Source organism: Pezoporus wallicus, unplaced genomic scaffold, assembly GCF_028554395.1.
Source record: "Pezoporus wallicus isolate ANWC-B61680 ecotype Strahan unplaced genomic scaffold, APGP_CSIRO_Pwel_v1 contig_8013, whole genome shotgun sequence".
In the NCBI taxonomy this organism is placed as follows: domain Eukaryota; kingdom Metazoa; phylum Chordata; class Aves; order Psittaciformes; family Psittacidae; genus Pezoporus; species Pezoporus wallicus.
This window is the reverse complement of record NW_026636761.1, coordinates 1866070-1879171: the sequence shown is the minus strand read 5'-3', so window position 1 is coordinate 1879171 and position 13102 is coordinate 1866070. Positions and strand designations below refer to the sequence as shown.

The 13102-nt window shown below is 42.2% G+C and overlaps 1 protein-coding gene and 1 long non-coding RNA gene across 8 annotated transcripts in view; one reads left to right on the top strand and one right to left on the bottom strand.

Moving 5' to 3' along the window:
* Positions 1-253: 253 nt before the first annotated feature.
* LOC130595078 (uncharacterized) lies at positions 254-1995 on the bottom strand. Its single transcript, XR_008971214.1, has 2 exons — positions 1866-1995; positions 254-361 (listed from the first exon to the last, which is right to left on the bottom strand). It is a non-coding gene; the product is annotated as an uncharacterized LOC130595078 (long non-coding RNA).
* Positions 1996-2667: 672 nt separating this feature from the next.
* The window catches only part of RALGPS1 (Ral GEF with PH domain and SH3 binding motif 1), a 75808-nt gene continuing 65373 nt past the window's right edge, over positions 2668-13102 (top strand). For 3 of the 7 annotated variants that reach the window (XM_057401636.1, XM_057401631.1, XM_057401637.1), the window contains exons 1-3: positions 2668-2763; positions 7039-7159; positions 11036-11129. The gene's annotated coding sequence lies outside the window, so the exon portion shown is untranslated. Of the gene's footprint in view, positions 2793-6854; positions 6949-7038; positions 7160-11035; positions 11130-13102 lie in introns of all 7 variants that reach the window. The other 4 variants (XM_057401633.1, XM_057401634.1, XM_057401632.1 and 1 more) reach the window with 4 other exon arrangements.

The following is a 13102-nucleotide window of genomic DNA, read 5'->3' as shown; positions in this document are numbered from 1 at the left end:
GTCAGTTGAACTATAGACAGAAACACTGTATTAAAATCTTGGGAAATTACCTGGCTAATGGCATTGTCCAAAGTGACATTACGTGGCTGGGTACTTTGCCAACCCTTTCAAATAACTCAGGTCAGTACAACCCTAAATCTTGCCTATGCATTTTTTTCCACCAGAGGGTGCTGGCCAGTTTATGAAAGTATAAATTACGTAGGGACCATTTAAGGTGCGTCACGGAGGAGAAACCTGAAACAGGAACTAAAAAAAAGTTTCCAACCTTTGTTTATTATAGTACCCTCAACAGGAGCAGCTGCCAAGTAACCCCATTCTTAGCAGGGCAGTGTTTATATCCAGGATTTCAGAGGATGTCCTGCTGTAATGCACAAGACCTATTTAGGCAGTGGCAGTAGACATCATCACTTTGCAGTACTTTAAGCATCAGTTTGGAATCTCATAATTATTAGGATAGGAAGTAACTACCTTTCAAATTGTTTTTTTCTGAATCCTTTAGAAATACCAGTAGCTATATATATATATAATTATTATAATATATGCAATGACATATATATTATTGTTGTTATTTTAAGAGGACTGTAGCCCATGAACTCTTATTTTAATGTCCTGGCATTCTGATATAGGACAGAGTGAAAACATTTTCCCAGACAATCTTGTACTCTTTCTCTAGTGGGAGCTGATGCTGGAAGTTTTAGAGGAAAGCTCATGTAGCTTAGTAGTACCAACAGGATAAACTCTGCATATGCCTATGAACTGACTGGAGATTCATATGAAATTAGTTTAAATTCTTCAGCCATTCTGGAGGTATAGTGTGTAGGGAAAATAACTTTCCATATAGTGCATTTGGTTTTGATGTGGATATTGGAGTTGTGAGCATCAGTATTCACAAGCAGATTCCAAATCTATATTTATTTCTATAGTATATTTTCAAATAGAATCTTTCTGCTTTGGAAAGAAAGCTCACATGTTTAATTGGGATGTCTGAAGGTGTTTAAACTTCTCTGGACTTGACAGTCATTGAAGTAACTAGTTACTAGTTACTCCTAGTCTCCTTTAGTAACTGGGATATTGGAGAAAGACCTGGTTTCAGCTGTAACAGTTATTTTTTTCTCCTTCGTATTTGCTGGTGCAGTGCTGTTTTGGCTTTAGTCTGAGAACAGTGCTGATAACACAGCATGGTTTAGTTGTTGCTCAGTAACGCTTACTCTGATCAAGGACTTTTCAGTCTCGTGCTCTGCCAGTGAGGAGGGACATGGGAAGCTGGGAGGAAGCAGAGGCAGGACACCTGACCCAGACTAGCCAAAGGGGTTTTCCATACCACAGCACATCATGCCCAGCATAGAAACTGAGGGGAGTCACCTGGAAGGGACCCACTGCTGTTCGGGTTGGGCTGGGTATTGGTCAGTGGGTGGTGAGCAATTGCATTGTGCATCAGTTGCGTTTATTGTTTTTCTTTTCCCCCCTTCAGTTTTATATTCTCTCCCCTTGTTGCTTTCCTTACCATTAGTAGTAGTAGTAGTTGTTCTGTATTATAATTCAGGTATTGGACTGTTCTTCTCTCAACCCATGTTGTTCACATTTTTTGATTCTCCTCTCCATCCCACCCAGAGAGGGGGAAAGGGGAATGTGAGTGAGCGGCTGCATGGTGCTGAGTTACTGGCTGGGCTTAAACCACAAGAGAGACAAGTTATGTGTTCTGGACATCATACCATCTCTCAAACGGCCTCTGAGTACCCTCACTAGGGTTTTGTTCTGTCATGTGTAACACCACAGCTCAATCTGATGGACTGGAAAGCAATCCTGCATGTAGCTAATACCACACAGGGCAAATGTTTTCCCTTCAGTGCTTGCAGGCCACCTACCCGCTGACCACTGCTTGTGGAGAAGCTGTAATTCAAAGAAAGATGCACCTTGCTTTGGCCATGTAGCTTCGAGCACTGTCCTGCACCACTGTCGAGAGATGAAGCGTTTAGCATATGGTAAACCATGCACAGTGGGAATGTCCTCTCCTCCAAGTACGCTCAGGAAGCCGCAAAGCCCGGCCCGTTGCTGTGGGAGAACGCGTTGCCTCACTGCCGGGCGTCTCCCGCACCGTCGCTGGGCTGTGAACCCGACCCCGGGCTCGGTTTGGGGGTCGAGATGTTCTTCCATGCATGTACCGCAGGAGTTCCTATCCGCACCGCGGCCAGGGTGAGTGGCTGGAGACAACCCATTTGCCGCCTTTGCGCGTAAGACGGGCCGCGTTACCTCAGGGAGCGCCTGAACCCGCCGCCCGGTGCCAGGCTGCGGGTGGGACCGACCAGGGGCACAGCGTCCTGCGGGCACAACACCGGCGCTCCAGAGCCCACGCTGCGGCCCCGTGGGCCCGCCCTGTGCCGTTGAGGGCCCGCCCTGTGCCGCTGAGGGCCCAGTAATCTGAGGGCCCGGACCCGCCGGCGGGAGGGCGAGGGCGCAGCCCAGCACGCGCAACGCACCTGCAGGCGGCGGTGGCAGCTCCTACGCAGTGCCAGCCCCGCAGCCGATTGGCTAGCGCTCCCGTGCGCAGCAGCGATTGGCTGTCCGGCCCGTCATTCCAGTGCTCCCCGTTCTCGCCCCTCGCCCCCCCCTCAGCCGGCTTGGGCCTCATCCGCCGCGGCAGCAGCGGGTGGGGGGCTCGGTCCGGCGGGCGGCCTGAGGCTGCCCACCCCCGGCCCGCTGCCGGTGGGGTCCCCGCGCCGAGAAGCCTCGTAGGCGACGCTGGGAGCAGCCGTTCCCGGGCAGGTGAGACGCGGACAAGCCCAGCGGGACAGGTGGGACCTCCCCCCCCTTTCACCTCAGCGCGGGGCGGCTGCGCTCGCCCAGCCCCGCCCCGCTATAGGCTCGTCCGCCGCAGCCCCCCACCCGGTTGCCCGTTGCCGTCTCCGCTTCGGGCGTGTGCTGTGGCTGGAGCTCTGCGGCGACGGGCCCGGCAGGAGCCCGCCCTCCAAGGACGCTCAGCTCCTGGGGCTCCCGGCGCCGTGGAGGGGCGGTGAACGCGGTGTGGGGCGCAGCCGGTCTCTGAGAGCGGCGGTGGCGCGGCCCGCGGGCAGGTGCGCTGGAGGAGGATCGGCGCCGCTCACCGCGGCCTCCGGCGCGAGGCCCCGCCTTGTGAGCGCCGCTCTGGGCCGGGCCGCACCGGGTTCTGACTGAGGGGCGTCGGCGGGTGCCCGCGCGGCCTTGCGGCCTTGGGCCCAAGGTGCGTTCCCTGCCCGCGCTGCGTGCCCCGGCTTGCGCGAGCCCTGCGCGCCTTTGCCGCCAGCGGTTGCGGCCCCGCACAGGTATTTCCCCAAGGGGCTGCGGTGTTTCGCTCTGGGACAGCCGGTGTTGTGCTGCCCGAGGCTTGGTGGGCAGTGGGAGGAGCCCTTCTAGAGGATGTATTTGTTGAGCAGGGTAGTGGGGGGAGCAGGTGGAAACCTGCTGGGTTTGGCCACATCCTCCACTGGGATTTTAGAATAAATCTGAAAACCATTTGCATATCATGTGAGTGAGACTGTGCAAGTCCTGTTAAAGAACTTTGGCTGACATCTGTTTTCAAAGCGCTTCAGATAATTTTTGGGCTGGCTTCAGCATGTCAAAGGTTTTGGCATGCACTGGAGAAGGAGCTGTTGCTGAACTTTTCAGTTGTAGAACCGCAGCATGCCTTTTGTCTGTTTTTCTGTGCCTAAAAATATTGAACATAATCTCTTATCTCGCTTATTATTGAAAAAATGTTTATAGAATCACAAAATGGTTTGCGTCAGAAGAGACCTTAAAGCTCACCCTACCACTGGCAGGGACACCTTCCACTAGACCAGCCTGCTCCAAGCCCCATCCAGCCTGGCCTTGAGCACTGCCAGGGATGGGGCAGCCACAGTTTCCCTGGGCACCCTGTGCCAACACCTCATCACCCTCACAGGAAAGAACTTCTGCCTAAGGTCTCATCTCAGTGTCCCCTCTGTCAGTTTAAAGCCATTCCCCCTTGTCCTGTCCCTGCATGCCCTTGACTTTTTAAGTCCCTCTCCAGTTTTCTGGTAGGCCTCCTTTTTAAAATTTAAAATTAAATCTGGGTTGGTCCCTTTTACGATTTGGAAGATATTCCTTGCCTTAAAGACATTGTAATTGAATGTAGCAATCTGCCCTTTATGGCCAACAGGTGCTTTTAAAGTCAGATTTGTTTTCACACTGAACATTCATGCTGTGCCTAGTAGTCACTCTTCATGTGTGAGAAGGACAGGAAGTGTGTGTACTAAGGATAGAACTATGTGCACTTGTTTGCTAGTTTTCTGTGTTGCCTGTCCCGCATGGTGTGGCACCAGTTTGAAGAGAAAAACAAAACAGCAACAGAAAAACACACCAAAAACCAAACAAAAAAAAACCCATCCAACAAACAGAAAACTCCTATTATAACCAAGTTCTTTTATTCATTTTTTTTGTTCATTTACCTTATTTTAGTAAAAGGGCGATACCTAGGAATCAAGAGGGGCCATAGTTATGAGCTTTGCTTTTTGTTCTATGTGAATTTTGTTTATATTATGAACTCTCAGTGCAATGTTAAAGAAAAAAAAAGGATTAATTCTATAAATAGACAAGGAAATAGTAGACAGAATGGGGAGGATTTTAAGTTCTAAAGCATTTGGTGAAAATGATACTTGATTATAATGCACATTTTTCATATCCTTATTTTAAAAAGGAAGGTAAAAGTTCCCAGTTTGTCTCATGTCATCTTCAGGTGACAGAAGGTGAAGAAGGTTTAGGTGTGGGGTTTATGCCAATTAGTGTATTCACATTTTAAATGTTTAATTCTGCCACTGGTATGTGAATGTAGATTCCAGTTTTGTCCTTTGCCAAAGAAAAAAACTGTTTGACATAGTTAAATTATGCTGCTTTAAATGACTTTCTGTTTTGACTACATCTGTTGATTTCATAAGCAGTCAGAATTAGATATTCAGAACTATCACATCTCTTAAGTACAAGGATTTTTAAGAAAGGAGACTAGTTTAAAAAATGTGGTTTCTTATGTTTGGATCTGAAGACAGTTACCTATTTTGCATAAATTTCTCCAAAATAAATGTTTATAGAACGTGTTGCACCAAAGAAGTTGAAGAAAATATAAAGTTAATGGAAGCTTTAAAAGTTCCTTTAGTAAGTAATATGCAACATAGGGATTTTATACTATTTTACAGTTACCTAAGATATGGTTTGGAATTACCTCATTTTTATAGTGGTTTTTTTTTTTTTCCTGATTCCTGTCATTCCTTTATATATAGAATCAGAATCATAGAATGGGTTGGGTTGGAAGGGACCTTACGCTCATCTAGTTCAACCCCCTGCCATGGGCCAGGACGCCTCACGCTATGTTGTCTGTATGTTGACCTTAGTATTCTCCATAGCTCAAAGCTTTTCATCAGCTATAGCAGATAACTGTATTATTATAAAAAATAATTTTTACTGGGTTTGTTTTGTGAAACACATGCTTCAACTTGAATGAATGTTGTCTCTTTAAAAGTTGCTCAGTTAATTTGTGGCAAGGTGCAGCAGTTGTGTTTAATGCAGGATGCCAAATACTGATGCATCTCTTTTTTCCCAGCAAGAGGCTGTTTTCTTCCCTGTTTGTTAATGTTTTCGCGAGCTTCTGTTTGGTAACATCAGGAGTTGGGGGTGTGTATCTGTTTCTGATAAATGCTTTCTGTCTGCCTCATTGATGTCCATCTTCAATACCAAATGACTTTTGACTTATCAACAGCACGGGGGGGGGGGGGGGGGGGGGGGGTGGAGAAACAGGAAGAATTAATGCTGCTTAGTTGAAAAGTTTGGATACACTGGACATTGCCAGCACAGAGTTTGCAAAGGCATTTTTTTTTTCCCAGCTGTATCAAATTTTTACTTTAAAAGTTAGTTTTTAAAGCCATAGAGAGTGAAAGAAGTAGGTAGAATGGAGCACTCTCACGGACACACGCAAGCAAAAACTGAATTGCCAGGGAACAAGTCTGACTGACAAAGCTGAGATGGGGTGTGAACGTACATGGTGTGTGTAATTTTGCTTGAAATACCGAAGTGGATGCTAGCGCATGTGTAACTTGTTATTTGGATTCTTCTATGAACTAGGATCCTTTCTTATGCAGGGAATGCCAGCTGTATGCATAGAGTTTGGGTAAGTTTTGAGTGTGTGGATGCTACTTTTCTAGCAAAAGATGGTTTTCTCTGATGCCAGTAAGAATTATATGTGTTTAAAGACTAGAAGATACACATTTTTGTAAGTGAAGGCTCCTTAGCAGTAGAAGGAGAACAGAGACTGCAGCAGAGGCACAGAGTAACACCATGTGATCCTCAGTGATTTTTTAACTTTATCAAAGCAACATGGGCTTTAATGGGATTTTCATGTCAGCTTCCATATGAAAGTGTCTATCTTCGAGATTCTTCTCGTTTGATGTATACTTTTCTTAAACCGCTGTTGTAAAAGTTGGTATAAGCAAAAGAGGAGAAAAGGGAAGGGCTCTGTCTAAATATCACCACTCAAGTTATCTAAACAGTATCTTCTCAGGTTTGTGGCTGACCATGTTTGGTGAAGAGCTGTGGCTTAACTTGCTGATACAGAAAAAGAGGAATGATTGTATTTGGTTTTCTGTCCATTCTGCTTTGTTTAGTTAAGTCTTGAGGAAAATGAAGTGAGAATGAGTAGCATTTACCATTCATAAAGCACCTTGAAAGAAGTTACTAAAACCAGTAAGCAAACCCATATTAGCTTGGATCTTGTGTTGAGTGGCAGAGTGAGGAAGAGTTACAGGTACGTATTTGGAGAATATTTAATTATGAAATTCTTGGTATGTTGCTTTTCCCCTCTGTGATGTATTTAGTTTTGAGTTTGGGAATTTATCACATACCAGTGAAACTAGAATGAGGAACTATCCATCAAACCTGGGAGGGAGAGCTATGAACAAAAATAGCAGGGTGCATATTTCAGATAAAGAATGCACAGTTTGGGAAGAACCAAGTTATATAATAAAGGTCACCACAATCCTGTTTCCTATTGATTTACAGGAATGTCATGCTTTTAAACAGGAGAGAAACCTACTGAATAGCCAGAACTAGACCCAACAACCAACTAATGGAGGTTTGCAACAAAATGGGTTGAGTGAGTGCAGAGCCACCTTATTCCACTGTAAGTATGCAACTGTAATTAAAGTCACAGGTATTCTCCCATTTTCACTTGTTTGATAACACAGATTACAGAAGTGTCTGTCAGTTTTCTTCTGTTCAGAGAATCTAGAGGCCCATTAGAGTCATGATAGTATTGTATACAGCAGATAGACATTTCTTTTCCTGGGAGTGTTTTATTGAGATTCCCCTAAAGTATAACTCTGCTAAGCATATGTCTTGTCCTTCTAACCTATGTAATCAGCATAGGTTAGAAGGGTAATGGCTTGTGAGGCAGGATTTATGCTGGAGAGGAGGTTCCTAACTTGTGAGCTTGTTTTGTTTCTTTGAGATTATTTTATTATTTGTTCTTTCTTAAGGACAATTATTGCTTTGTTACTGTTGTGAACCTAGAAATATTTTTCATTTTGTTCACTCTGGTGTTATGCAGCAGTGCTTTCTCCCTTTTCCCCTCATTTTATATATTAATCTTCCAGTTTCTTAGAATTTGCCTGCTTCATCAAGTGCTCAAAAGTCCATCACTCATCAATTTTCTAGCTACTGACCTAAAGGATTCAGACCTGAAGAACTGGTTGGTTCTGGATAGCAACCATTATTTTGGTTGCTGTTTGGATGAAATGAATAATCCTCAAAGCTTTTGCTTTGGTTTCCCAATTTCTGGACTATTGTAAATCAACTTCTGCCACCACAGTGCTCAGCATTAGTTCAATGAAAAAATGGGAAGGGGAGGAAAAGGGAGTTTGTTTCATCCATTTGTCTTCAATTAAGGCATTCTTTATTTTTGTCTTGCCTTTTTATTTTTTTTCTTCCTTACTGGAGGAAAAAAAAACATTCTTTTTCTAAGAGATGCTGTAAAATAGGCTCTCAGAGTAATTGTGTAAACCCCTAAGACCTAGAAAGCACTTTCTTTCCAGTTTAATTTCTTAATCTATTAAAGATGAATACTTGTTCTTTTCTGAGGTATGAATACATATTAAAACAAAGGATTTAAGACATTTTGAGAACAGGCCTGTAGTAAGAGTCGCTGCCACCTAGTGGAACCGTGCTCTAAAACTACGTAAATAGCGCTTTACTATGTTTCTTTTCCTTACGCAGCTAGTGTTGATTGTATCATAACTTGTTAATACAGTAAATGATGGTAGAAGTAGCTGAATAGGGAGATGAGGAGAGAACACTTATTAGTTAACTTGTAAATATAATAAACGGTCATTAGGGTGAACTCTAGTTATTAGTGGATATAGTAAAGTTATGGGACATAATTGGGATAAAAGTAGATCACATTCAAACCTGCATTGTCAGCCTCCTGCTCTTCCATGGTTTTAGCAACTAAGGATCCTGTGAGATATTTAATAATTTTGAAATAGATTTTGACAGTTTAGGGGGAGTATGAAGAGTCTTTTCATTATGGGTTGTGCACACAGGCCTGTAAGACCTTGAACCTGCTTTTTCATGAGTAAGACTTGATTGATTGGCAGCTTACTGCTGCAAGAATCAGTTTGTCAGCCTGTTTGCTCAGGAGGGATGTGTATTATTGAGGAATATTTATTTTGGTGATTTCATTTTGTGGGTGGTTAAATCAGTGGGGTTAACATGTAGTTAATCCACAGCCCCTTAATACTTATTATGGTTTTGGTTAAAATCCTATTTCAGTTCTCTGAAGATTGACAGGTCTAGTGATCATAAGTCTGGGACACATTGTTAGTTCTGCTCAGCTTTTGTCTTTGTGCTCGTAGTGTAACAGAGAATGGTACAAGCTGCTGCACTGAACTTTGGAGTTCTGTTTCCCTTCAAAAGGTGTATTGTCATTTGATCTTGTCACACCCATTTATAGGGCTTTATATAGAAAATAATAAATTATTCCATTACATTTTCATTATTATTCATTCAGTAAGTAAGAAGTTCCTCAGAAAGGAATGCGTGTGAAACTGTTAAACTGCTCATGGCCTATTTTATCTATAGGTGGTACTGTTGCCTAAAGCATAATGAAATGTATTAGGCAATTTCTGGTGAATTGGATACTGAAAATATGCAAGAGTTTTTGTTCAGAAGGATCTTTAGTTGTATAAATGTAATGGCTTTTTAATCTTCTGCAGCCTAATTGCTTTTTTCTTACTAAACTGTTGGCAATTACTATTTAAATCCAGGCTTTTGAAAATTTCAGCATTTTCCTGTTGTACAAAATGGCCACTAAGGTTTAATGTTGAACTACTTCTAAAGGACTTTTGAAATGAAAAGAGGCTTTTCATAGAAAGCATTGTGACTATTTAGGCAAGTTGACTGTCCAGTCTCACATATGCCTTTGTGCATGCAGTGTATATCATGAATAGACTCAGAATGGCAGATGAACATTGCTATTTTCTGAAGGAAGTGGGGTTTACACGGCTCGTTTCTGCCTTTGCTCTAGGAGATGTGGTCTTTTTCCTCCACTTTGCGCAAATCACACGTGAGGGATGAGAAATGGGGTTTGAGAGGTGATACTTGACTGGGCAGGGGCACTGAGGAAAGTGAAGGTGTGATGTAATGTTTGAATGTACTAAGCTTTTGTGAGGGGATGCTGTCAGGAATAAAATGGTTTTATACTGGTGTTGCTCAGAGCTTTTGATGTTTGTACATCAACTTTTCTCTAGGTTATCAAGTATCCACATAGCACGTACCAGCTGCTGCTTTGAAAGATTTAAAGAAATTATCTTCTGGAAATCTTTCCAGAGTGACTTGCTCTGTCACTGCAATGACAAAACAGCTGTAATGTCTCAAGACTCGGAAGGATTTTGAAAATTTTCTTCTGTTTTAAATATTAAAATGATACTAATAAACCAAATAAACTTAGTGGAATATGGAGAACAAGCAGTGCATAGTTTTGGATACCTTGATGCTAATTGCCTTTTTATTTAGCAGTAACACAAAAAAGTAGGACTTGTTCCCCCTTAGGAGCCTCTGGGCTGAATCTGGATGTGATGTAGGGACAAGTTTTACATCAGTGGCTGAATGCAAGCAGAAGGGGGCATAAGTGTCGCCACATTATTCTTTCATCCTGTTCATAATAGAACCCCATTTTCCTCTTCCAATATGTTAACTGTGCTAACATTCTCATCTGTACTCTATGCCCACAGCATCTGAATATGGACTTTGTCCACGGTTTATTAAGGAAAGAAATGTTTTAATGGTAAACATCTGGAGAAATAGTTTGGGAATGAAGAAAGAGGAAAATAAGTGTAACGGTGAAGAACAGTTCAGAATTGATGTGGAGCTCTATATGGTCTATTGTAAATGTGGCAATTGTTAGTGATGTGGGATAGTGTATTGTTGATCTTGCTGGAAGTAGAAAGCAACATTCTTCCAGTATTCCTTATTCTCTTATCTTGGTTGCTGACAGTCATTCTGATGTTAGATGCCACATTCTGGAAAGCGTGTCCTCTGAGGAGCAGTACCAGGTCTGATTGAAAACCCGTCTAGCTCAGTATTTTTTCCTCCTGCAAGCAAATCAGTAAGAACACTAGTTATCAGTGGGTGCTTACATGGTTATTCTCATGTTTGCTGAGAGCAGTGTGAACAGTTAGTGACTTCATCAGGTGGCTCTGCTGGCTTTCAGGTGTTAGGGCACAGGGACTTCCTTGGCCAGAGGTGATGTTTGTGCTTAAGAGCCATTTAGTGACTTCCTTGTGAGTTGGGTAACTAGAAATGAGACTGAATTTAAGTCATTGTAACTGGATTACATGCATGTTACTAACAGAAATGTAAAATTGCATTCCCGCTTTCAAAGAATGTCACTTACGTGCCATAAATACCAAAATTTGATAAATGCTGGTAAAATAATGGCTACAGGGATTACTTTTGTGCTCAGTTTTTATGGTGGTGGTTTCTGTTTTGTTTTTCTTTTCAGTTGTTCTTGCACTGTCTTCACTCTTGCTTCAGTGAGAGCTACATATCTAAATGGGTTTGTTAAACTGGCAAAGAAGAACAGACAACCTCTGGTGGTATGTATGTTTGCATCCTAATTTATCCACTTTGCTTCTGGCAATCTATGAATGAGATCTACTGCAATGTACCTGTGAACCTTCCTATAAACAGATAAGGTGTTTTCTTTGTTTTGATATTTTTTTTAGCACTGTTTGTATAAGGCATGATTTTAATGATTAACCTGATCAACTTGAAAGGGCAAGTTGCAAAAGCAGTGGAAAGAAATCATGTGATTTTTATGACTTTTTACCTTTAATTGCCAACATGTCAGTATGGGGGAGTAGCTTTGGTATTATTTTTAATATCTTTGTGCATAAAGTCTGACAGCCTTCTGTTACAACATGCTTAGTAGTAGCTTCACTAGTACTTCATTTGCAGAATAATACCTTCTGTGATAGCAAGTGCGGAAATACTTCAAATGACTGGGTGATTTCAGTAGAATAAAAACCACTTGGACTTAAGTTAAAAGCATAATTGCTTCCTATGACATTCCTCAAGGTAGCAAAACAAGGAACTTTTTTCCATAGGAGGTGTGAATCTTGGAGAAGCCATGCACACAGGGTAAAGCAGTGCGTTTTTAATGCTTGTGTTATACTTGAAACATTTTTTTTGAAAAAAAAAACTGTTTTGGTCCATTTTAGAATGAAAGTATCTTGCAGTTTTTTATATGTACTGGGTGTTGAAAGGTAGAAGTCTGTTAGTGCTTTTTGTTTCAGAGATTAAAGCACTTCTGTCTCTCTTGTTTATTGAATGTTAAAACTTGGAGTAAAACTGAGCTTGGTCAGGATACAAGATCACATATGGGATTTTTCTTTCCCCTTTCAGAGCATTTTTAGCCCCCACACTCTGGAAAGCCGAGTCAGAAAGGCGGAGAAGGAGGAGACGAGTATATTTTTGTGGCCTTGATGTAAATGCCACGTTTTAAAGAAATTACATCATGAAAATTACTTTCCACTTCAGTATCTCTAAGGACTATTAACGGGAGCAGCTCCAGACCTTAGAAATACTTTGCAGTCTGTTAGTACTCAAAATATGAGTTAATCTTATCAAGACACAAGATAAAGGAAATTGCTTCTTGACAAGTTTAACTGAGGAGATTCTGGCAGAGATTTGAAATAGAGTTACTGATCTGTTTCACGTATGCCCATGAGATTGCGGGGAGAGTTGTTTTGTCATGTAAGGCCTTGTGGAGATGACAGGTAGGGTGAAGACCTCATCTTTATTGAGGGAGTAAAACAAGAGGTTATTTTTATTCTCAGCTGCTTGCTTTCCTAGCATTTTCCTGTTTGTGTGATCAGAGGATTGTGGGAAAGGGTGAGGATGCAAAGGGAGATGTGGCAGAATCCCAAGTTGCTTATTTGAGGACCTGCAGATTTTGCTGGAAGAGTACCTAGGAGTCTGTGGCAGTGGTTGCCTCGAGGTCCTTCCATGTGTGCTGTGGGGAATGATGGAGCAGCCATATACGCTGTTTGTTTTCTCAATTTAAAATGAATTAGAGCTTGAGCTGACTTGGTAGTTATAAGCAGTCGTTAGGTTTTGTGTGTACACGCTTACACACATGCAGAAATGCATATGCTGTATCTGAAAAATTTCTACTACATCATTATGATTTATTAGCTGTAAATTTTCACCGCTCTTATGGTTAAATTTTTTTTTGCTGTGTATATTTGAAAATAAAATTGTTCAGGGTTCCTTCACTTCCCCTTACATAAAATTTTGACCAAAGGGAGTGTTTCAGTTGTCATTGGGTGGCAGTGTTCTGGAAGTATCTGTTGTCACTAGTTAAGTGATTTTATTTAAAAATGTGTAATTCTTTTATGAGTACCATTGCTGTCTGCGTTAAGTCTATAATCATAGTTGTTCTCATGTTAGTTGTCCCAATTTGTATACAAATTCTGTTTTTTCTGAATGAGATGCAACATAGCTTTGCGAATATATATCCACCTGTGTCTGTACAGTGTATATCGTTTAGTGTATAATGACATGTATC